The sequence below is a fragment of the Dendropsophus ebraccatus genome, chromosome 12, assembly GCF_027789765.1.
Source record: "Dendropsophus ebraccatus isolate aDenEbr1 chromosome 12, aDenEbr1.pat, whole genome shotgun sequence".
Taxonomy (NCBI): Eukaryota; Metazoa; Chordata; class Amphibia; order Anura; family Hylidae; genus Dendropsophus; species Dendropsophus ebraccatus.
Genome location: NC_091465.1, coordinates 3,045,081 through 3,070,567, shown reverse-complemented (window position 1 = coordinate 3,070,567; position 25,487 = coordinate 3,045,081).

The window sequence follows — 25,487 nt, the reverse complement described above, 5'->3', positions numbered from 1 at the left end:
CCTACCCCCACTCAAAGACACTCGGGAAGGGAAGGTCCGCTGTGTCAGTGGGTAATCTTGTGCTACCTACCCCCACTCAATGACACTCGGGAAGGGAAGGTCCGATGTGTCAGTGGGTTATCCTGTGCTACCTACCCCTACCCAATGACACTCGGGAAGGGAAGGTCCAATGTGTCAGTGGGTAATCCTGTGCTACCTACCCCCACCCAATGACACTCAAGAAGGGAAGGTCCGAGGGGTCAGTGGGTTTTCCTGTGTTACCTACCCCCACTCAATGACACTCAGGAAGGGAAGGTCCGAGGGGTCAGTGGGTAATCCTGTGCTACCTTCCCCCACTCAATGACACTTGGGAAGGTCTGATGTGTCAGTGGGTAATCATGTGCTACCTACCCCCACCCAATGGCACTCGGGAAGGGAAGGTCCAATGTGTCAGTGGGTAATCCTGTGCTACCTACCCCCACCCAATGACACTCAAGAAGGGAAGGTCCGAGGGGTCAGTGGGTTTTCCTGTGTTACCTACCCCCACTCAATGACACTCAGGAAGGGAAGGTCCGAGGGGTCAGTGGGTAATCCTGTGCTCCCTACCCCCACCCAATGACACTCAGGAAGGGAAGGTCCGAAGGGGTCAGTGGGTAATCCTGTGCTACCTACCCCCACCCAATGACACTGGGGAAGGGAAGGTCCAATGTGTCAGTGGGCAAGGGTCCTATTAGACAAAGCGAATTTTAACGACATTGTTTATCGTTAACCTGAAGTCGTTCACCATATTACACAGGACAATAGTTGTTAGTTGCGTGATTGTTACTATGGTCGTTACTGCGATTGTTACAACGATCGGTTACTCCATCTGATCCCAGCAAGACAATGAACTATGTACATTTACGCTGAACGATTAGTGGAAATATTCAGAAACTTGAGCGAACAAATGAGGAATTACAGCGAACGATTAGCGAACGATTAACAATGATATTAGGTTCAGATCTAAATCAACGATCAACGACACACAAACGGTTTTTCAATCGTTGCCTGCACAGAACAATTATTGTTTAAATTCGAACGATATAACTATTTTTCTCGCTATAATCGTCCTGTGTAATAGGGCCCTAATCCTGGGCTACCTGCCCCCACCCACTGGCACTCAGAAAGAAAGGGGAGGTCCTATTGGTCAGAGAGTAATCCTCTGCTACCTACCCCCACCCACTGAAACTCAGGAAGAAAGGGGAGGTCCTATTGGTCAGAGAGTAATCCTCTGCTATCCGCCCCCACCCACTGGCACTCAGAAAGAAAGGGGAGGTCCTATTGGTCAGAAAGTAATCCTCTGCTATCTGCCCCCACCCACTGGCACTTAGAAAGAAAGGGGAGGTCCTATTGGTCAGAGAGTAATCCTCTGCTACCTACCCCCACCCACTGAAACTCAGGAAGAAAGGGGAGGTCCTATTGGTCAGAGAGTAATCCTGTGCTACCTACCCCCACCCACTGACACTCAGGAAGAGAAGGTCCAATGGGTAAGAGAGTATTCCTTTGCTATCTGCCCCAACCCCCTGACACTCAGGAAGAAAGGGGAGGTCCTATTGGTCAGAGAGCAATCCTGTGCTATCTGCCCCCACCCACTGACACTCAGGAGAGAAGGTCCAATGGGTCAAAGAGTAATCCTGTGCTACCTACCCCCACCCACTGACACTCAGGAAGAGAAGGTCCGAGGGGTCAGTGGGTAATCCTGTGCTACCTACCCCCACCAACTTCTCTGATTATCAGAATATATTTTTTTAGATAAAATGAATGTGTGAGCGCCCCCTCTGCCTTCACCTTTTTAATATTGTTTCTTATATTTAGAGAAACTGAATAAAATACATTAATATTTAAATCGGTTTAACATAAAAAGTCATTTAAACAACATTGAAACTCCCTTTGGTTTTACAAGTTGAGCAGTAAATGTCATTCTCGTTTCTTCTCACGCGGATAATATTGCGCACTCCCCATTCATTATCCTGCAATGTCTTCTGTTTCATCCCAGCTCTGCCACATCTATACATTGTATTATTATTTTCTACTCATTTTGGGCTCACTTTGTGGTTTCTATGCTCGCACCTATTGGACAGCCAGTATGAATTAGCCAGTGCATGAGTCAATCATTTTGCACAGGTATTGCTGTCTAACCATTCATCTATTTATTTATTTAATTTTCATGTGTCCTATTTATATATATTTTCTCTTTTTATTCATTTAGGGCTGTGTAACTATACATAGCCTTATTCATTGTATTGTGTGTCGCGCTCATGGGTCGTTATGACAACTTGGTACCTTGCTCTCTTTTGTCTAGTGTTTATAAAGTTATTTGATATCCACGCTATAGGGAGAGCACGGGTTGTGCACTAGCGCATGCGCAGACCGGCTACTACAGTGATCCGGCACTTTGCCCTCTTGTCCATTTTAAATAAAGTTGGTTGACATATACGTCAGAGGTCACATGGACAGGAGGGCTGGGAATGTACACTAGCACATGCGCAGTTTGCCTATGTGGACGCCGTGGCCATGTCTGGGAGTGTGGACCCGACACATACATCAGGTTCGGCTAACTAATTATTGTTAATATGATTGCAAGTGGGGTATATACTGTATATGCTGTATGATGTGAGTATTAGTACCCCTGAGAAAGTCCCGCTTGGGGACGGAACGCGTGGGGTTCTGTGGACGCCGACATGGATCCTCTTATCTGGTGATACACATTTCTTTAAGCCTTGGCTTCTTTTTCTCATTTATCATGCGTTATCCTTGTACTTGTGTCTATTTCACTTTACATTAATCTGACCAGTGAGGATCCCTTATACACATCTGTCGGCTTGTCCTTGTGCCGTGCCCACTGTACACGGTACAGCGTTTGGTTCTGTTTGTGTATTTTAATTGTTTTTATCTAGTGTGTCTCACTTGCTTCTTTGTACCCATAAAGTATACTTATTTTCACCTTAACTGATTTATTTATTTATATCTTTTATTGGAAATGCCACCGATGTTATTGGCATGCTTCTTCTTGTAGTAGTATATAGAACTGGAGGATGTGACATTGTGTTAGAGATTATATGATCCGTTTCAGTGTCAGCTTTTATTTGTTTTTTTTCCTGATATAATATTGCGCACTCCCCATTCATTATCCTGCAATGTCTTCTGTTTCATCCCAGCTCTGCCACATCTATACATTGTATTACTGCACCTGGGTCATATGACCTCTGATCAGCCACCATCTTGACTTTCAGATTTTAAACTGCATCCCATGATGCATTAACACAGCATCCTATGATGCATCAGCACAGCATCCCATGGGTCTCCCTCCGCCTCGTGAGGAGCTTGCGTACAACAGTCCATTCAGCATGAACGCATGAAATTTCCAAGGGGTCACCATGGTATCACATGACCAAACAGAAGGAAAGCATAGCAACACTAGCTTAATTATAAATTGACTAACTAAATGCATACTGTATAATAAAAATGTATTCTTTTTTTACAAGAACGGACATCCCTATGGATGTGGAAATAACTGACATGTTCACACAATGTATGGCCATGCTTACAGACATACATTGTATTGAGGCTAATGGTTAAAGGAGAAGTCCGTAGTTTACTAAAAGCCAGCAGCCTGCAGGGGGAGGAGGGAAATTGATTTCAAGTAACAACTTACCTTTCCTGGTGCCTGTGGTGAGCAGCTGGAGCGGCCACGGAACCCCCGCTGGAAAGGTTGTGACATCACGACTCGTGGGAAAGGCCTTTCCTGAATCATGGACTGGCTGCTCAGCCAATCAGTGACTGGAGTGCGCAGTCCATCAGCTGGGTCGTGACGTGAGAATCCCGCAAACCTGGCGGGGGTCCCATGGCCGCTCCTGCCGCTCACCGTGGGCACGGAAAGAGGTAAGTTGTTTAAGAAAATGCCAGACTTTTCCTTTAACTTACCAGCCAAAGGTGCCAATATGGCAGTATAAGTGTCAGGAACATATAAAGATTCAGCCGATGCTGCGCTGTAATACAACGGACGCTGTTTTACAGTGTGTGAGCCCAAACATGACAGTAAAGTGTCACAACGTCTGGTTGCTGCAAATTCAGAGTTTCGGAATTCATAAATAAATTCAAAATGCAAAAGTGATTTAATGTTTAATGTGGTGGATGTACGGTGATGGATGACTGATATTAACCGTAATAAGATGTTGCAGAAAGGTTGACGCCCGTCAAGGGGAATTGGTTGTGATTTATCGGCGTGCCGGTCAGGGACATGCTCTGATCCAATTATCTCAGGACAAATACTTTGGCTTCGATCTCAGAAGGTGTTTGGACTGTGTCACTATATGTTAGATGCTACACAGACTGTGGATGATGGATCTGTAACATAAAAGTATACAGGAGCTGAAAGTAACCGTGTCATCACTATGTGGTGTAATTGGCAAAAAAAACAAAAACGGACTGGTTAACTCTCAGTATCGGAGTTCTTCCATAGGATCCTCCTCTCCTTCCAGCAGTTTATAGCACTTCCTTCCACCAGCCTTTATTACAGCCATAGACTTCTATGGGCTCAGGGCCATGATTCCGGACAGACATCCAGTAGGAGGACATTTATATTTCACAGGTCATTTCTATGGCTCAATCTCTCTAAATATGGTATGGTTGTGTGCATGGGGTCGTATGGCTACTGACAAACACTTATCTCTCCATACGCCATATATAAGTATGTACTCTAGGTGGCCCTTTGTAATGGGGAGGCTCCAGCAACCATAATCCGGCCTGGTCGGTCTACATGCATATGGTGTCTTTACTTTACACATTTTTTTTAAGAGACAAAAATGCCAGCTAACCATGCCAGTGCTTCCTGGCAACTAATTCCCATGATGCCATGCTCCCATAACTCTCACTGAGCAGAAACATGTCTGACCCAATGTTCTTTACTGTTTTAGGCTATGTTCACACTGCGTATGAGTCCGGCCGTAGTGGGAACCGCAAATATACGCATGTAGTTTTGAGGTTGATGCGTTCGCTTGAAAGTATACGATATACGGCCGCACAATGCACACTACGTATGAGCTTACGGCCGGATCATATGCGGCGCCGTGAAAAATGAACAAGACCATTGTTTGAGGACGGAAATGTTCCAACTCACGGCCGTGGTTTTCCATGCGGTCCCGTACGATTTTTCAATCCAAAAGGTTCTGTGAGTTTTATTGGGCTGGGCGAAGATTTCCAAGTAAATGACCTGCCTCAGATCGCTTCGAAACAAGCTAGGGAAGCAGAACTCTACTACGGGCGTATGTTCGCGGTTCGTACACATCCGGCCGCATGTCTATTTTTCCCACGCCCGTAGTATCAGCCGCACATGTACGGCAGCGTACGAAATGCGGCCGGACTCATACGCAGTGTGAACATAGCCTTACTCTGCATTCAGCCAAGAGAATGTTTCCCTTTCAGAACACCACCAAGATGGTATCATATGTCATAAAGGCCAAGCAACAATCATGGGATCTACTTGGTTTTACTTAAGGCAAAACACAACTTGTTTCAAGACTAGAGATGAGCAAACCTTGAGCATGCTGCATTTGATTCCTGGTGTCTGCAGAAGTTTGATGCCACCCTAAGGCTGCCTAAAAAACATGGCTACAAACATAAGCCATAGGCTGTAACCATGTTTTCCAGGACTCCCAAGGCCAGCATCCAACTTCTGCCACCACCAGTAATCAAATGCAGCATGCTCAAGGTTCGCTTATCTCTCCTCAGGACCTCACCCATCCATCTCTGCTCCACAATCTTGTCAGTCTGATGTATCCACCATCGGTCCGCAGAGGAGTCATCACAAGGACAATAATATACAAGTCAAATGATACTTTCTGAGGACACTTCTCAATAGTGTAAAGAAGTTGGTGAAAATTGTTTCCGTACACCTTGCACATAGCAATTATATTAGAACTCTGTGTTGTTCTGTCCAACTGGAAATACATGAATACATTGACACGTGTGTTTCCCATTTTCAAGACTTTAACAGCGCCACCGATGATCGACATCGACGATGTGTGTAGGAAAACGCCCTATGACAAGAAAAATAGCAACACTCCATGTCTTCATACATTTCCAGGAAGAAAAACAGAGGAGGAACATAATGTAAACTTCTAAGAAGACAGAGAAGCAACAACATGTGGGCTTCTTAGAAAACAGAGGCGCAACATAATACGGACCTCTTGAAAGAAAGAGGAGAAACATCATGCGGATTTCTTACAAGACAGAGGAGCTACATAACGTGGACTTCTTAGAAGACAGAGGAGAAACATCATGCAGACTTCTTACAAGACATAGAAGCAACAACATGTGGATGTCAGGACGGGAGGTATGGCCGTGTGGCCGCGGACCACCACGAAGACACTTAATAAGTGTAACACTGAACAAGACAGACAGACAAACACACAATAGGAGAGTCGACAAGCCAGGTCAGAACCAAACGGACAATGCAGTACAAAATTTAGGAAACAAACGAGTAGCCAAAAGGTCAAGCGGGAGGTCAGGTAACGAGTAGCAAACGGGGGGTTAGCAATGGGGATCACAGGAATAGACAGGGGAAGCTGAGATCAGGGTATGGAGCCTAATTGCCATCAGGGAATGACAGACTTCTGGCACACTATATATTATTATTATTATTTATCTATAAAGCGCCCTTAGTTCCAGAGCGCTATACAATAGATAGGCAACAGGCAGGAACAATACAAGATCAGAAAACATTACATGAAGGCAAAAGACAGACTGGTACATGGGGGAAGAGGACCCTGCCCGCGAGGGCTTACAATCTATGAGCAGGACCAGGAGCCCAGAGCAGAACATCATTGGTCCAGGGACGCTGCCGGGTATCTGTGACGTCACGCGGCCCCAGTCGGGAAGGCGGCGCTGCTTTCCAGCCATAGAAGACGAAGCTGGAGCGCGGTCAGGTAAGTTTCTGACAATGGACTTCTTAGAAGACAGAGGAGCAACATAATGCAAACTTCTTAGAAGACATATTCCTGAACAGTCACTTCAAGGAAAATACTTGTACTTCGTAAAACAAACATGTCTGGTCCTTTAGACTTTCGACAATTACCCCTTTAAATGTATGATAAGCGCTCACATAGCTAATCCTTCAATTGTCAAAATGTGAGTGATATCATCTTTCTGGCGAATGTGTTTAATATGTGTGAGATCTGTGCATGCATTATCCTGCATTATCCCGTCCTATCAGGTTTTTTCTTGGAAGGTAATTAGTAATAATCTCATATTTTTAGACTCAATTAAACATTTATGAATTAATTACAACTGGTTAAATTATTACGGGTAACAATGGGCTGAAGCTTTAATTAGGAAATGCTTATTATAGATAACATTGTGAGGAGGACATCTGAAGAGCCTCAGAGGAGCCGATATAAGGAGCACACAGGGCCGACACATCTTACTATAAATGAGTTGCGTCCGACCGTTCTGATAGTTGGTGGAGGGTCAGGCTACTGGTAAAATTAATTGGGGATTAGTATGAGACCAATTGAGGGAATAGACATCCTTCCAGTGTTGGCGGCCTAGGCTGTGCCGTGTCTGTGCTTTATAACACTAAGATGGACCGGAAAATGGAGGGTTAAAGGTGAAGTCCAGATTCAGCTGCAGATTCAGTAAATCTGGCTAATGTCTATTCTATTTAAAATATCAGCTCATGCCCCCCTCAATATGTGTCAGCACGCCTGGTGCCTTTGTCAAGAGATGGTGGGCATACTGAAGTTTCTCAACAGGAAACAATTGCATGTGAAGTATATGGTATCAATGAGCAGCCTGTTAGGTAAGTACTGAACCAAGACCAGAAAGAAATCCCCACTGAAGGGAACAATTGTGAAAACAGACATAGGACAATAAAACTATTAGATACTATTAGATTAGAAGGAAAAACAACCTCGGTCTTATTATCATGTTATTAGACACTCCACTTAAAATACACAAAATACCACGAGCAGGGCCAGTGCATTGGCAGAACTGGGCAGATATCGCTCTGTGTAATAAAGACAACGATCAGCCAAGAAGCCGATCATCAGCTGATCATTGTCTTTCAGGAGGTTATAAAATCATCGTCCACTGACCGCGCATCACTCTGTGTAATAGACGGCAGCTGATTATAGTATATAGTGAATAATAAAGTTGTATACTTACCTGTCCATGCTCCCCGGTGTCCTCCTGCCTGTTTCCATCTCACTACAGCCGACGCTGAAGCTTCTGCACCAGTCTCTGAAGTAGCAGACAGCTTAGTCAATTATTGGCTGCGGCGCTGTCCCATCTTGGTCAGTGACTGGCTGAGCCGTCTGTCAATTCAAAGACCAGTGCAGAAACTTCAGCTGTGGCTACAGAGATCGGGAAACAGGCAGGAGGACACCAGGGAGACTGGACAGGTGAGTATAAAACGTATATTATTTACTATATAGAGGAAGGGCTGCACAGATATCATTAACTATGTATGCGTAGCTCTTTCCGCACAATAATCAAGCTGCATAATAGGCTCTCTAAGCGAGCGCTGATCCAGCAGATCAGTGCTCGCTTACCCAGGGTGTCAGGCCATTTATGATGACCCTACATAATACAGCGATAGCATACCAGCCCCCCCCCCCCCCCCCCCCCCGACTCTGCATCTTTGTTATTGTCATTGTGAAAGCTTCTTATCTTGGCTCTGACAGTATTATAGACTTGTCTGTGATTCAAGGGAAAAGCATCTAACCTGCTGATGTGTACCTATAGCGCACAGGGTGCTGAGGATGAGGATAATTGTCTAATCTTCATCCTTTTTGTAGTTTTCGTGCTAGTCGTTTATTTCATATGCTAATGAGTCTGGTGCCCTGGGGGTGGGGCTACCTCCTTTAGTGCACTGAGCGTCCCTGACTGATCCGTCGACCTAATAAATATTATCAGAGCAGAGCAGACCGTGTAAAGGGCCCTATCAGTGATACTCTCCCCCCTATAAATGGCTTCTTTAGAATGAAATCTATTTCCAGAGTGGAGTCTGACGTAAACCTGATGAGTCTAATGCCATATACAATATAAGAAGAACGACCAGCCATAAGGGTTAAGCTCCTGTAGACAGCTGGAGCATGGAAAGGTGCTATCCCTGCCGTCACCTGGGGTGTCAGGTCTCAGATATAGCCAGGGGAAGAGGCTTCACCTTCCGTCTCGATGCTCAATTCAACCAAGTTCCTCTATACCGCCTATAGCCACATCTCCTCAGCATGACCATTTGCTTAGTTTGATTCCGTGCTTACTTGCCTGTGCAAAAAGTGCAGATTATATTCATCTTACCCAGAGAAGGAAAGTTACTCCCATGGCTGCTCCTCCTTCCTCTAAGCCAAATGCTCAGACCCCAGAAACACAATATAATTGAGCACTTAGGTGCAGCAGTACACTGCACTATGGAGGAGGAAGAAAGAAGATACAGGTGTGTGGGAGGGGAGGGCAATCAGGGGTGCACAGTCTGGGGAGGGGGACAGGGTGGTACAGGGTGACACCAGTCTGGGATGGGGGGAGACACATAAGAGAGTTGGGACCCAGTGTTTATTTAGGGGTCTGGTCTGGTTGTACAGTATTCCATACTTAACCCCTTAATAACTGCCCTCTCCAAATATATATCACATTTATATAAACCTCACAGGGGTGGGGATCCTTGGCTATCCAGCTGTTGCAGAACTACAACTCTCATCGTGTCTGGACAGCCAAAGTTTTAGCTTTGACTGTCCATGTATGATGGAAGTTGTAGTTTTGCAACAGCTGGAGAGCCAAGGTTCCCTACGCCAATCTATAATGCACCTGTACCTGTATATACAGCAACCATGATACAAGAGTCATTTTTCTAAATTATTTCTATTTTGAATTTGGTGATGGAAAACCTTACTGGAGGTGACGGAATACCTTACTGGAGGTGACGGGATACCTTACTGGAGGTGACTGAAAATCTTACTGGAGGTGACGGAATACCTTACTGGAGGTGACTGAAAATCTTACTGGAGGTGACGGGATACCTTACTGGAGGTGACGGAATATCTTATGGGAGGTGACGGAATACCTTACTGGAGGTGACGGAATACCTTACTGGAGGTGACGGAATATCTTATGGGAGGTGACGGAATACCTTACTGGAGGTGACGGAATACCTTACTGGAGGTGACGGAATACCTTACTGGAGGTGACGGAATATCTTATGGGAGGTGACGGAATACCTTACTGGAGGTGACGGAATACCTTACTGGAGGTGATGGAATACCTTACTGGAGTTGACGGGATACCTTACTGGAGGCGATGGAAAACCTTACTGGAGGTGACGGAATACCTTACTGGAGGTGACGGAATATCTTACGGGAGGTGACGGAATACCTTACTGGAGGTGACATTATACCTTACTGGAGGTGACGGAACACCTTACTGGAGGTGACGGGATACCTTACTGGAGGTGACGGGATACCTTACTGGAGGTGACGGAATACCTTACTGGAGGTGACTGAAAATCTTACTGGAGGTGACGGAATACCTTACTGGAGGTGATGGAATACCTTACTGGAGTTGACGGGATACCTTACTGGAGGCGATGGAAAACCTTACTGGAGGTGACGGAATACCTTACTGGAGGTGACGGAATATCTTACGGGAGGTGACGGAATACCTTACTGGAGGTGACATTATACCTTACTGGAGGTGACGGAACACCTTACTGGAGGTGACGGGATACCTTACTGGAGGTGACGGGATACCTTACTGGAGGTGACGGAATACCTTACTGGAGGTGACTGAAAATCTTACTGGAGGTGACGGAATACCTTACTGGAGGTGACGGAATACCTTACTGGAGGTGACGGAATACCTTACTGGAGGTGACTGAAAATCTTACTGGAGGTGATGGGATACCTTACTGGAGGTGACGGAATACCTTACTGGAGGTGACGGAATATCTTATGGGAGGTGACGGAATACCTTACTGGAGGTGACGGAATACCTTACTGGAGGTGACGGGATACCTTACTGGAGGCGATGGAAAACCTTACTGGAGGTATTGCTGCTGCTGTTGTCTCTGCTGCTGAGTGGAGTTGATCAAACTTCGGGAAATCCTAGGTTCTATAGAACTCGAACATTCGTAACCTGCCACATTAGATTGCTGATGCCTTCCCGGTCCGCGGGGAAGGAGAAGACTGCCCGGCTATTACCTAGGCTGAATCCCGGAATTCCTGTCGGTACCCGGGCAGTCTCTTCCTTCCCCACGGACCGGGAAGGCATCAGCAATCTAATGCGGCAGGTTCGTGAATGTTCGAGTTCAATTGAACCTAGGACTTTCCGAGGTTTGATCGACTCTACTGCTGAGTGTACCTGTGCTATAGGAGACTGCACCATAGAATGACATTACACTGGGTGTCACACTGGAGATAGATCAGGAAGCTTCACCTCCTAATTCACAGGTACAGACAGTAGGGAGCAGAGATAACGGCACCTCCTAATTCACAGGTACAGACAGTAGGGACCAGAGATAACGGCGCCTCCTCAGGTACAGACAGTAGGGACCAGAGACAATGGCGCCTCCTCAGGTACAGACAGCAGGGAGCGGAGACAACGGCGCCTCCTCAGGTACAGACAGCAGGGACCAGAGACAATGGCGCCTCCTCAGGTACAGACAGCAGGGGGCGGAGACAACGGCGCCTCCTCAAGTACAGACAGCAGGGAGCGGAGACAACGGCGCCTCCTCAGGTACAGACAGCAGGGAGCAGAGATAACGGCGCCTCCTCAGGTACAGACAGCAGGGAGCAGAGATAACGGCGCCTCCTCAGGTACAGACAGCAGGGAGCGGAGACAACGGCGCCTCCTCAGGTACAGACAGCAGGGAGCGGAGACAACGACGCCTCCTCAGGTACAGACAGCAGGGAGCAGAGATAACGGCGCCTCCTCAGGTACAGACAGCAGGGAGCGGAGACAACGGCGCCTCCTCAGGTACAGACAGCAGGGAGCGGAGACAACGGCGCCTCCTCAGGTATAGACAGCAGGGAGCAGAGATAACGGCGCCTCCTCAGGTACAGACAGCAGGGAGCAGAGATAACAGCGCCTCCTCAGGTACAGACAGCAGGGAGCAGAGATAACGGCGCCTCCTCAGGTACAGACAGCAGGGGGCAGAGACAACGGCGCCTCCTCAGGTCCAGACAGCAGGGAGCAGAGATAACGGCGCCTCCTCAGGTACAGACAGCAGGGAGCGGAGACAACGGCGCCTCCTCAGGTACAGACAGCAGGGAGCGGAGACAACGGCGCCTCCTCAGGTACACACAGCAGGGAGCGGAGACAACGGCGCCTCCTCAGGTACAGACAGCAGGGAGCGGAGACAACGGCGCCTCCTCAGGTACAGACAGCAGGGAGCGGAGACAATGGCGCCTCCTCAGGTACAGACAGCAGGGAGCGGAGACAATGGCGCCTCCGTTAAGGTACTTAGGGACCAAATTTTAAATGGGAAAAATGGAAGTACTTTAAAAAATGCTGATTGAGCCCAGAGCTGCCTGATACTCATTCCTCATAGAAACATTCCAGGTACACAGTAAATATGACATTATTTATCCCATATTGTGAACACCACACTAGTGCTTCCGGGAGAGATGAGCGAATCGCTAATCTAAACTTTATTAAAAACACACATATACTGTATGTTATATACCAGCAGTGAAAGGGTGACATGTCAAAGTTGAATCTTTGCCCCGGGTGCAGGAGAGCCTAGCTACACCTCTGATATGACTACTGCCCTCAGCTGCCCCTACTACTCCACCTATTCTCCACATAGACACCAGTCTAGTTGCTATAAAAGTTAGACGAGTCTATAGATATTCCCGACAGCCTATGAGACAACACTAGTAACTCTGCCCCGGTGTATTAGTAACTCTGCCCCGAAGTGTTGGTCCCCCGGGGACAGGGGCTGATGATGGGAGTTATAATAGTCAGTGGAATATGTTGGAGCTTTCTAGATAGCAGTAAAATAAAGTAAATCAGCAGCGACAAATGACATCTTCCCTCAGACTGATATTAATATCCGCTCTGAGACCGAGCCCTGGCCTATGTATAACAGGCCTGGCCGCCATGCTTTATCACCCTCTATAAATGATCCCATTATGGGCCCTGGTGAGTGACGGCCGCACAGCAAATCATTCTGTGTTTCCTGAGGGCGAGAACCTCATTTCCAGCCCAAGCCTTTGTGTTCTTTGCATTGCCTGGGCCGTGCCATACATCTCAGCTAGTCCAGGACCGGAGAGAAGCTTCCTGCCCGGTGCAGACGAGGCCCCAGAGGCGCAAAGAACCAAACGTCTGCAATGATCACTCACAGAACGTTTCCTGATTCATTTAGTTCAGCTTTAACACGCAACCTAAAAAACAAAAGTCATTTGTTGTAATCTGCCACGCGGCATAATTCTGCCCCCGGCCGCACATTTTATGGCGCGGAGAAGTTACATGAATATGGAGACATTTGTTTTTATTTTAACTTTGCAGCCTGAAGTGATTGGGTAATTGCTTATCCGAACAATTGATATAAAATATTATAATGATGGAGCGTAATAGTTTATAAATAACAAAGCCATCGGGGCCTCCACACGGCCAGCGTCAAGTGAGCTGATCACAGCGGGGTGTCCCGGCCCATCCGTGAGGTCACTAACCCAAATGCCTATAAGGCTGTCCGTCAAGGGTGTTAGGCCTGCAATTGGACCAGGACAAGTACCTGGAATAGCAACTGGGGAGAAACAAACACCAAGAGCAAAGCTCCTCATATGTGGACATGGAGAGGGGTTCCTGACATAGACAGAGGTTCCGGCCATGGACAGAGGTTCCTGACATAGACAGAGGTTCCAGACATGGACAGAGGTGGCAGCAGAGAGCTGGTAAACAACTATATGACATTCTCGGGGGCGTGCAACAGGTGAAACATGTGGCCCAGGGTGAGTTTGACTGTTACTATGGGTTAATTTGTCTGGCCGTTAGGGAGTGCCAGTGGTGCCAGCACACAACATTGGTGGCTGTCCAGCAGTGAAGGAGTTAACAGGTAGATGTGTGATGTGCATGATGGGAAAGAGAGGAGGGGCACAGAAGGATCTAGCATGGAGAGCCCAGTCAGTGTGTGCTGTGAGGTAACAAGAAGCCGGATTCTGTTGTGTGAGAAAGGCAGAAAGGAACAAGGTCCTGTTGTGTTGTGAGGTAAAAACAGTGATGGAGAAAGTCAGATCTATATGAAAAGCCATAAATAACCATACAGACAAGGATTTACCACAGAAAGAGGGACCAGGATTTACCACAGGGAGAGAGAGAGACCAGGATTTACCACAGGGAGAGAGAGAGACCAGGATTTACCACAGGGAGAGAGAGACCAGGATTTACCACAGAGAGAGAGAGAGAGAGACCAGGATTTACCACAGGGAGAGAGAGAGAGACCAGGATTTACCACAGGGAGAGAGAGACCAGGATTTACCACAGAGAGAGAGAGACCAGGATTTACCACAGGGAGAGAGAGAGACCAGGATTTACCACAGGGAGAGAGAGACCGGGATTTACCACAGAGAGAGAAACCAGAATTTACCACAGGGAGAGAGAGAGAGAGAGAGAGAGAGAGACCGGGATTTACCACAGAGAGAGAAACCAGAATTTACCACAGGGAGAGAGAGAGAGAGAGAGAGAGAGAGAGAGAGACCGGGATTTACCACAGAGAGAGAGAGAGACCAGGATTTACCACAGGGAGAGAGAGAGACCAGGATTTACCAGAGGGAGAGAGAGAGACCATGATTTACCACAGAGAGAGACCAGGATTTACCACAGGGAGAGAGACCAGGATTTACTACAGGGAGAGAGACTGGGATTTACCACAAAGAGAGATACTGGGATTTACCACAGGAAGAGAGAGAGAGACCAGGATTTACCACAGGAAGAGAGAGAGAGAGACCAGGATTTACCACAGGGAGAGAGAGAGACCAGGATTTACCACAGGGAGAGAGACTGGGATTTACCACAGGGAGAGAGAGAGAGACCAGGATTTACCACAGGGAGAGAGAGAGACCAGGATTTACCACAGGGAGAGAGACTGGGATTTACCAGAGAGAGAGAGAGACCAGGATTTACCACAGGAAGAGAGACCTGGATTTACCACAGGGAGAGAGAGACCAGGATTTACCACAGAGAGAGAGACCAGGATTTACCACAGGCAGAGAGAGAGACCAGGATTTACCACAGGGAGAGAGAGAGAGAGAGACCAGGATTTACCACAGGGAGAGAGAGAGAGACCAGGATTTACCTCAGGGAGAGAGAGAGAGAGAGACCAGGATTTACCACAGGGAGAGAGAGAGAGACCAGGATTTACCTCAGGGAGAGAGAGAGACCAGGATTTACCACAGGGAGAGAGACCAGGATTTATCACAGGGAGAGAGAGACCAGGATTTACCACAGGGAGAGAGAGAGACCAGGATTTACCTCAGGGAGAGAGAGACCAGGATTTACCTCAGGGAGAGAGAGAGAGAGACCAAGATTTACCACAGGGAGAGAGAGAGAGACCAGGATTTACCTCAGGGAGAGAGAGAGAGAGAGACCAGGATTTACCACAGGGAGAGAGACCAGGATTTACCACAGGGAGAGGGACCAGGATTTACCACAGGGAGAGAGAGAAAGAGACCAGGATTTACCACAGGGAGAGAGAGAGAGAGAGAGAGAGACCAGGATTTACCACAGGGAGAGAGAGACCAGGATTTACCACGGAGAGAGAGACCAGGATTTACCTCAGGGAGAGAGAGAGAGAGAGAGAGACCAGGATTTACCTCAGGGAGAGAGAGAGAGAGACCAAGATTTACCACAGGGAGAGAGAGAGAGACCAGGATTTACCACAGGGAGAGAGAGAGAGACCAGGATTTACCTCAGGGAGAGAGACCAGGATTTACCACAGGGAGAGGGACCAGGATTTACCACAGGGAGAGAGAGAAAGAGACCAGGATTTACCACAGGGAGAGAGAGAGAGAGAGAGAGTGAGAGAGAGAGAGACCAGGATTTACCACAGGGAGAGAGAGACCAGGATTTACCACGGAGAGAGAGACCAGGATTTACCTCAGGGAGAGAGAGAGAGAGAGAGAGACCAGGATTTACCTCAGGGAGAGAGAGAGAGAGACCAGGATTTACCACAGGGAGAGAGAGACCAGGATTTACCACAGGGAGAGAGAGAGATCAGGATTTACCACAGGGAGAGAGAGAAAGAGACCAGGATTTACCACAGGGAGAGAGAGAGACCTGGATTTACCACAGGGAGAGAGAGAGACCAGGATTTACCACAGGGAGAGAGAGAGAGAGAGAGAGACCAGGATTTACCACAGGGAGAGAGAGACCAGGATTTACCACAGGGAGAGAGAGACCAGGATTTACCTCAGGGAGAGAAAGAGAGAGAGAGAGAGAGAGAGAGAGAGACCAGGATTTACCTCAGGGAGAGAGAGAGAGAGAGACCAGGATTTACCACAGGGAGAGAGAGACCAGGATTTACCACAGGGAGAGAGAGAGACCAGGATTTACCACAGGGAGAGAGAGAAAGAGACCAGGATTTACCACAGGGAGAGAGAGAAATAGACCAGAATTTACCACAGGGAGAGAGAGAGAGACCAGGATTTACCACAGGGAGAGAGACCAGGATTTACCACAGGGAGAGAGAGAGACCAGGATTTACGACAGGGAGAGAGAGACCCGGATTTACCACAGGGAGAGAGAGAGACCGGGATTTACCACAGGGAGAGAGAGACCAGGATTTACCACAGGGAGAGAGAGACCAGGATTTACCACAGAGAGAGAGACCAGGATTTACCACAGGGAGAGAGAGAGAGAGAGAGAGAGAGAGAGAGAGAGACCAGGATTTACCACAGGGAGAGAGAGACCAGGATTTACCACAGGGAGAGAGAGAGACCAGGATTTACCACAGGGAGAGAGAGACCCGGATTTACCACAGGGAGAGAGAGAGAGACCAGGATTTACCACAGGGAGAGAGAGACCAGGATTTACCACAGGGAGAGAGAGAGACCAGGATTTACCACAGGAAGAGAGAGAGAGAGAGACCAGGATTTACCTCAGGGAGAGAGAGAGAGAAAGACCAGGATTTACCACAGGGAGAGAGAGAGACCAGGATTTACCACAGGGAGAGAGAGACCAGGATTTACCACAGGGAGAGAGAGAGAGAGAGAGAGAGAGAGAGAGAGAGACCAGGATTTACCACAGGGAGAGAGAGAGAGAGAGAGAGACAAGGATTTACCACAGGGAGAGAGAGAGAGAGACCAGGATTTACCACAAGGAGAGAGAGAGAGAGAGACCAGGATTTACCTCAGGGAGAGAGAGAGAGAGAGAGAGAGAGACAAGGATTTACCACAGGGAGAGAGAGAGAGACCAGGATTTACCACAAGGAGAGAGAGAGAGAGAGACCAGGATTTACCACAGGGAGAGAGACCAGGATTTACCACAGGGAGAGAGAGACCAGGATTTACCACAGGGAGAGAGAGAGAGAGACCAGGATTTACCACAGGGAGAGAGAGAGAGAGACCAGGATTTACCACAGGGAGAGAGAGACAAGGATTTACCACAGGAGGAGGGACCAGGATTTACCACAGGGAGAGAGAGAGAGAGAGAGACCAGGATTTACCACAGGGAGAGAGAGACCAGGATTTACCACAGGGAGAGAGAGAGAGACCAGGATTTACCACAGGGAGAGAGAGAGACCAGGATTTACCACAGGGAGAGAGAGAGAGACCAGGATTTACCACAGGGAGAGAGAGACCAGGATTTACCACAGGGAGAGAGAGACCAGGATTTACCACAGGGAGAGAGAGAGAGAGAGAGAGAGACCAGGATTTACCTCAGGGAGAGAGAGACCAGGATTTACCACAGAGAGAGAGAGAGAGAGACCAGGATTTACCACAGGGAGAGAGAGAGACCAGGATTTACCACAGGGAGAGAGAGAGAGAGAGACCAGGATTTACCACAGGGAGAGAGAGAGAGAGAGAGAGAGAGAGAGAGAGAGAGAGAGAGAGAGACAAGGATTTACCACAGGAAGAGAGAGAGAGAGAGAGAGAGACCAGGATTTACCTCAGGGAGAGAGAGACCAGGATTTACCACAGGGAGAGAGAGACCAGGATTTACCACAGGGAGAGAGAGAGAGAGAGAGAGAGAGAGAGAGAGACAAGGATTTACCACAGGGAGAGAGAGAGAGAGACCAGGATTTACCACAGGGAGAGAGAGAGAGAGAGAGAGAGAGAGAGAGAGAGACCAGGATTTACCACAGGGAGAGAGAGAGAGAGAGACCAGGATTTACCACAAGGCAGAGAGAGAGAGAGAGACCAGGATTTACCACAGGGAGAGAGAGACCAGGATTTACCAGAGAGAGAGAGAGAGAGACCAGGATTTACCACAGGGAGAGAGAGAGACTAGGATTTACCACAGGGAGAGAGAGAGACCAGGATTTACCACAGAGAGAGAGAGACCAGGATTTACCACAAGGCAGAGAGAGAGAGAGAGACCAGGATTTACCACAGGGAGAGAGAGACCAGGATTTACCACAGAGAGAGAGAGAGAGACCAGGATTTACCACAGGGAGAGAGAGAGACCAGGATTTACCACAGGGAGAGAGAGAGACCAGGATTTACCACAGGGAGAGAGAGAGAGAGAGAGAGAGAGAGAGACCAGGATTTACCACAGGGAGAGAGAGAGAGACCAGGATTTACCACAGGGAGAGAGAGAGAGAGAGAGAGAGAGAGACCAGGATTTACCACAGGGAGAGAGAGAGAGACCAGGATTTACCACAGGGAGAGAGAGAGAGACCAGGATTTACCTCAGGGAGAGAGTCTCCAGCCCAGTGGGAAGCAGAGGGTATACAGGATAGGACTGGTGAGCCTCGGGTACCTCATACACACCTCCCTATGTGAAGTAGTCAGAGTGTGTGAGGAAGCATCTCAGCATTGTTCTCACTGATATTTTATTGCTGAATCTGTCAGGTCCAGACTATGTACAGAGCTGCAGACACAGGCAGATAGGTGATAGCACTGGCGGAACTACCGCCGTAGCAGCCATAGCGGCTGCTACGGGGCCCCGCCGCATCAGGGGGCCCGTGACGCGGGCCCCGTGCTCCTCCTGACCCAGCGACTCCTTTCCCCAACCATAGGGAAAAGGAGTCACTGGGCCAGGAGGAGCACGGGACCGACAGACAGCGCTCCTGTCAGTCCCCCGTCTGATGCGCGGCTGCCGGGGGTGTCGCGTCCTATCCCCGGCAGCGCGCGTATCATAGAGCTCTTTGTGTGCCGGAAGTCGCGGCCGCAGCACAAGCCCACAGAGAGCTCTATGATACGCGCGCTGTCGGGGATAGGACGCAACACCCCCGGCAGCCGCGCATCAGACGGGGGACTGACAGGAAAAAGGCTCGACGGGGGAGCGCGTTGTAAGGTGAGTGTGTTTGTTTTTTTGAAACCTGCTTTCCGGGGGGGGGGGGAGAGGAGAGAGAAGGGGGCATCTATAAGGGGGATGGGGAGAAGAGGGCATCTATAAGGAAGGGGGGGAGAGGGGGACATCTATAAGGGGGATGGGGAGAAGAGGGCATCTATAAGGAAGGGGGGGAGAGGGGGACATCTATAAGGGGGATGGGGAGAAGAGGGCATCTATAAGGAAGGGGGTGGAGAAGGGGGCATCTATAAGGAAGGGGGGGAGAGGGGGACATCTATAAGGAAGGGGGGAGAGGAGGGCATCTATAAGGGGGATGGGGAGAAGAGGGCATCTATAAGGAAGGGGGTGGAGAAGGGGGCATCTATAAGGAAGGGGGGGGAGAGGGAGACATCTATAAGGAAGGGGGGATAGGAGGGCATCTATAAGGAAGGGGGGGAGAGGGGGACATCTATAAGGAAGGGGGGAGAGGAGGGCATCTATAAGGGGGATGGGGAGAAGAGGGCATCTATAAGGAAGGGGGTGGAGAAGGGGGCATCTATAAGGAAGGGGGGGAGAGGGAGACATCTATAAGGAAGGGGGGATAGGAGGGCATCTATAAGGAAGGGGGGGAGAGGGGGACATCTATAAGGAAGGGGGGGGAGAGGGGGACATCTATAAGGAAGGGGGGGATAGGAGGACATCTATAAGGAAGGGGGGAGAGGGGGACATCTATAAGGAAGGGGGGAGAGGAGGGCATCTATAAGGAAGGGGGGGTAGGAGGGCATCTATAAGGGGTATGGGGAGAAGAGGGCATCTATAAGGAAGGGGGGGAGAGGGGGACATCTATAAGGAAGGGGGGGAGAGGAGGGCATCTATAAGGAAGGGGGGGATAGGAGGGCATCTATAAGGAAGGGGGGGATAGGAGGGCATCTATAAGGAAGGGGGGGGGAGAGGAGGGCATCTATAAGGAAGGGGGGATAGGAGGGCATCTATAAGGAAGGGGGGATAGGAGGACATCTATAAGGAAGGGGGGAGAGGGGGACATCTATAAGGAAGGGGGGGAGAGGGGGACATCTATAAGGAAGGGGGGAGAGGGGGACATCTATAAGGAAGGGGGGGAGAGGAGGGCATCTATAAGGAAGGGGGGGGATAGGAGGGCATCTATAAGGGAGGGAGAAGAGGGCATTTATAAGGGAGGGGGGAGAGGGGGACATCTATAAGGGAGGGGGGGAGAGGAGGGCATCTATAAGGGAGGGGGACATCTATAAGGAAGGGGGGAGGGGGACATCTATAAGGAAGGGGGGAGAGGGGGACATCTATAAGGAAGGGGGGGGAGAGGGGGACATCTATAAGGGAGGGGGAGAGGGGGACATCTATAAGGAAGGGGGGGGAGAGGGGGACATCTATAAGGAAGGGGGGGGAGGGGGACATCTATAAGGAAGGGGGGGGAGAGGGGGACATCTATAAGGAAGGGGGGAGAGGGGGACCATCTATAAGGAAGGGGGGGGATAGGAGGGCATCTATAAGGAAGGGGGGAGAGGGGGACATCTATAAGGAAGGGGGGGGAGAGGAGGGCATCTATAAGGAAGGGGGGGATAGGAGGGCATCTATAAGGAAGGGGGGAGAGGGAGACCATCTATAAGGGAGGGAGAAGGGGGCATCTATAAGGGAGGGGGGGAGAGGGGGACATCTATAAGGAAGGGGGGAGAGGGGGACATCTTTAAGGAAGGGGGAGAGGGGGACATCTATAAGGAAGGGGGGAGAGGGGGACATCTATAAGGGAGGGAGAAGGGGGCATCTATAAGGGAGGGGGGAGAGGGGGACATCTATAAGGAAGGGGGGAGAGGGGGACATCTATAAGGGAGGGGGGAGAGGAGGGCATCTATAAGGGAGGGGGGGGGAGAGGGGGACATCTATTAGGAAGGGGGGGAGAGGGACATCTATAAGGAAGGGGGGGAGAGGGGGACATCTATAAGGGGGGGCAACATAGGGGGAGAGGGGGCCATCTATAAGGGGACAACATAGGGGAGAGGAGCACAACATAGGGGAGAGGGATATTATAAAGGGACAAAATTGGAGGAGAGGGGAACATCTATAAAGGGACAATATAGGGGGAGAGGGGGACATCTATAAGAGGAAAACATAGGAGGGGCCATCTATAGGGGGGGGGGGCAACATAGGGGACCATCTATTGGGGGACAGCATGGGGGGCTTCTATAAGGGGACAGCATGGGGGGCTTCTATAAGGGGGACAGCATGGGGGGCAACATAAGGGGGCTATTTATAAGGAGGGGCGACAGAGAGGAGGGCCATATAATAAAATGGGATCACATAGAGTCAGCCTTCCCACTAAATGAGGGTGTAAAGGGGCCAATGCAGATGTGCAGTATAGAGAGATGAGGATGGTGACAGAGTGAGGAGACTAATATGTTTTTCTGGCAGATTCTGTGGATTTGTGGCTTGGAGAAGGAGATGGAGAAGAAAATGAAAAGGGAAGAACTCCGATCAGAGAAGACGTCCCCTGTAAGTCACCTGATATAACTGTACTGTAATTTATATGGTGTACAGGACCTGTGTAGAGCTGAGTGTGTTGATGGCGTAGTGGTCGATCGAGAGGGGGCGGGCGGGGGGGGGGGGGCCCAATCAAAAGTTTGCTATGGGGCCCAGCCATTTCTAGTTACGCCCCTGGGTGATAGGGAGATAAAACCAATGATGCAGCTGTCTTTGGTGACGGCCATTTGCAGAGTTATAAAACTACTTTTTTCTTTGGAAGCTGAATTGTCACAAAAGTGAAGCTGAACCGCAGCATGCAGGCCTTCTCCCTCCCCCACCCTCCTTCACTTAAAGGGGACCTGTTACGTGGTGTGCCCACCCGACCCCCCCTCCTTCCCGGGTGGAGCCCTGGATACTCACTCTTTCCTGGAAGTCCCGTTTCATGACCTGGTCCCAGGACGGAGATATAGCTATCGGAAGCCGTGCGCACCAGTGAGGAGTCTGACGCCCATAGAAAATGACTGTTCCAGTCATTTTCTATGGATGTTGGACTCACCTCTGGTAATTAGCATACATTGCGCGCTCCGCTTCCGACGGCGATATCTCCGTCCCGGAAACCGGTCCAGGAGCGGGACTTCAAGGAAAGAGTGAGTATCCAGGGCTCCACTGGGGGGTCAGGCAGGCTCTGCCCCCGGCACGCCGCGTGACAGGTTCCCTTTAAGCTTCCAAGGAAAAATGCAATTTTATAACAAAGACGGCAGCATCATTGGTTTTATCTCCCGATCATCTTTATTTTTTTACATTGTAAAGTATGTATCTATTCACATACAAATATCCTGAAATATTATAGTTTTCACACAGGAACACACAATAACTTGGTTCCTCCTGTTTCAGCTTTCTTGTGTAGACTGGGACAGGTCCAGCAGAGGCCTCATTAAAAGACAGAAGATCTAAAATCAGATAGAACAGCAACACCTATCCATTAAGTTCAACCAAGGAAGGAGGAGACAAGTATGAGACCAGGTAGTGTAGCAATACTATATACTGTATTTAGTGTAGCACTGTGTCAGACTGGAGAAAATACACCACTTCCTGCAGGACATACAGCAGCTGATAAGTACTGAAAGACTTGAGGTTTTTATATAGAAGTAAATTACAAATTAATATAACTTTCTGGCACCAATTGATTTGAAAGAAAAAGAACAACTTCTTTAAAAGGCAAAACCATTTTGAAGACGTTGCTACTTTAGACAACACTTATCTATAATCCCTATGTATGTAATAAAGTGGGATCTCAGCTAAAACCTACAAACATTTTGAGTGTATGTCATCCCGTTTATTTAGGTTTTGAAAGGTTTTTTAATGTAATTTTCTATTTAGAATGCGAGCCTTTTGCTCGTCTTTTCTCTTGAATGGTTTTGCCCTTGATAGCGGACAGTCAGCAGACACAAAAGCCGATGCAATTTTTTTGTATCAATTATAAATTCTGGGAAGTGCAAGTTTGCCATAAAAGTGATGGTGTGCTTGTTTATTTGGCTTCGGTCTGGGCTGATATCCAGCTGGATGCAGACGCGTCGCCTCCATTCACTCACATTGACTTTTTAGGCATCGGGCACAGAAGCCATTCTTAATCTTTGTCACTATTAGTCTCAGGATTATCTTGTCCTGAAAAGTCCATCTAAAAACAACAATGGCCCCGGAGAAGAGCGGCAGCGGCGTCCCCGCCGGATGCATTCATCCTATTACTATCAGACCTAACAAAGGAAATGGAAAAAAACAAACCTGCACCGCTCCTCCTGTCATAACGCCGCCCTTGCCCTTGGTTACAGAGGACACATTGACAATTACCGCTCCAAGTCCCTTCCTGACGGTTCGCCAGATAATTAAAGCTTTTTGAAGATTGAATAGGTTGATTTTTAATTTTCTGCCTGTCGGTGAATAGTCGCCTGCGCATCTCTTGCCTGACACACACGCGCTTCACTCCTCGTAAGACAAATTTCATCGATTTCATAACTGGAGCATGAACAAGTTATCTGGTGACTCGGCGAGGAGATAAATGAAATACACATATAATATATAAACCACACGGATGAGGACTTCTTCATTGGATATTTGTATCTTGTGGATTCCTGTCAAGTCCAACATGGAAACATTTTTGGACAACCTTACTTCACCCATAGGTTATGTTCCAAAAATGTCTTTTTTGTCAGTTTTGCATCTGTTTTTTGGATGGACGTAATTTTGGCACCAAAAAAAGACGTTGTGGGAACATAGCTTATGAGTGGCTCCCAAATCCAGGAGGCAAAAAAGTGAATTACACCTCCCACATGTTGACCTTTTATATTGCGCTCGGGTTCAGTTGGAGAAAAACCTTTAGACAATAATCGAATTTTTAAGCTTATTTTTTTATAAAAAATTACAGTTTGGCACAAAGTCGCATGAAGGTGCCTCTGTGTATGAAACGCCCAGGGGGGAGATTTATGAAACTGGTGTAAAGTAGAATAGTTTTAGTTGCCCCTAGCAACCAATCAGATTCAACTTTTCATTCTCCACAGATTCTTTGAAAAATTTAAAGTAGAATCTGATTTACACCAGTTTGATAAATCTCCCCCCATATTGTCATTGTGACTATGTGCCGAGTATCTGAAACGACAAGGACATGGGGGGGGGGGGGTATTTATCAGTTCAGAAGAAACTTTTCTTTGTGAAAACTGTTTCTGCAAAATGTCAGGAACAGCGGCTGCAGTGAGAGGATGGAGCGTATTCCTTAATACTCCACTATCTCTGTAGTCCTCAGTCTAGGTGATTACCGGGGTATTTTACTGCCAGAGACTTATGAATAATATATAGTGTTTTTAGTGCCGGATACTTGATGGGAAGGTGGAGTAATAATAATGAGGTTATACAATACAAAAAGTCCAATCAATATTTAATCAATGAGTGTTTAACCTCTGCTGTACCCGGCAGCCTACCGGCCGAGCTCCTCACCTCCTGTGACCCTGATCTGTTGGGGTCACGAGCTCCGGCTTACACACCTGCTGATCCTGATAATTACATTCCATCTGCAGGAAATCGCTGTCACCACGAGCACTGCCCTAATAAATACATGATAAAATAATGACGGGGGATCCCGGCAATAAAACATCCAGGCTGCTGTATTATCAGTAAGTGTGGTGAAATGTGCGGATAATGATCCACCGGGTGATGTAATGACAGGAGGTTACAGCCAAAGGTGGTAGTGTTGTGACGCCAGTGCTAGTCCAGCACACAGGTGTGATCTTGGTACCTGCTTTGTGTTGTGGCTGGCTGTAATCCCCAAATGGTCGGTAACCTGACGGGTTGTCCTGCCTTGGGCTCTTGTCACGTTAGTCCTGAGTGGCAATTGACCCACCCGGACTATCGGTATCACCACCCACAAAAAGGGGAAAAATAACCCAAGGTGTGCACCTAGTGTGTATAGGTGCTGGTGCAGAGGAATAGAAGTCCCAATGATATCAAAAATAGAACAGCTTTCAGTCTTTCAGTAATACAAAACAATTGGTAGAATAGATAAATCT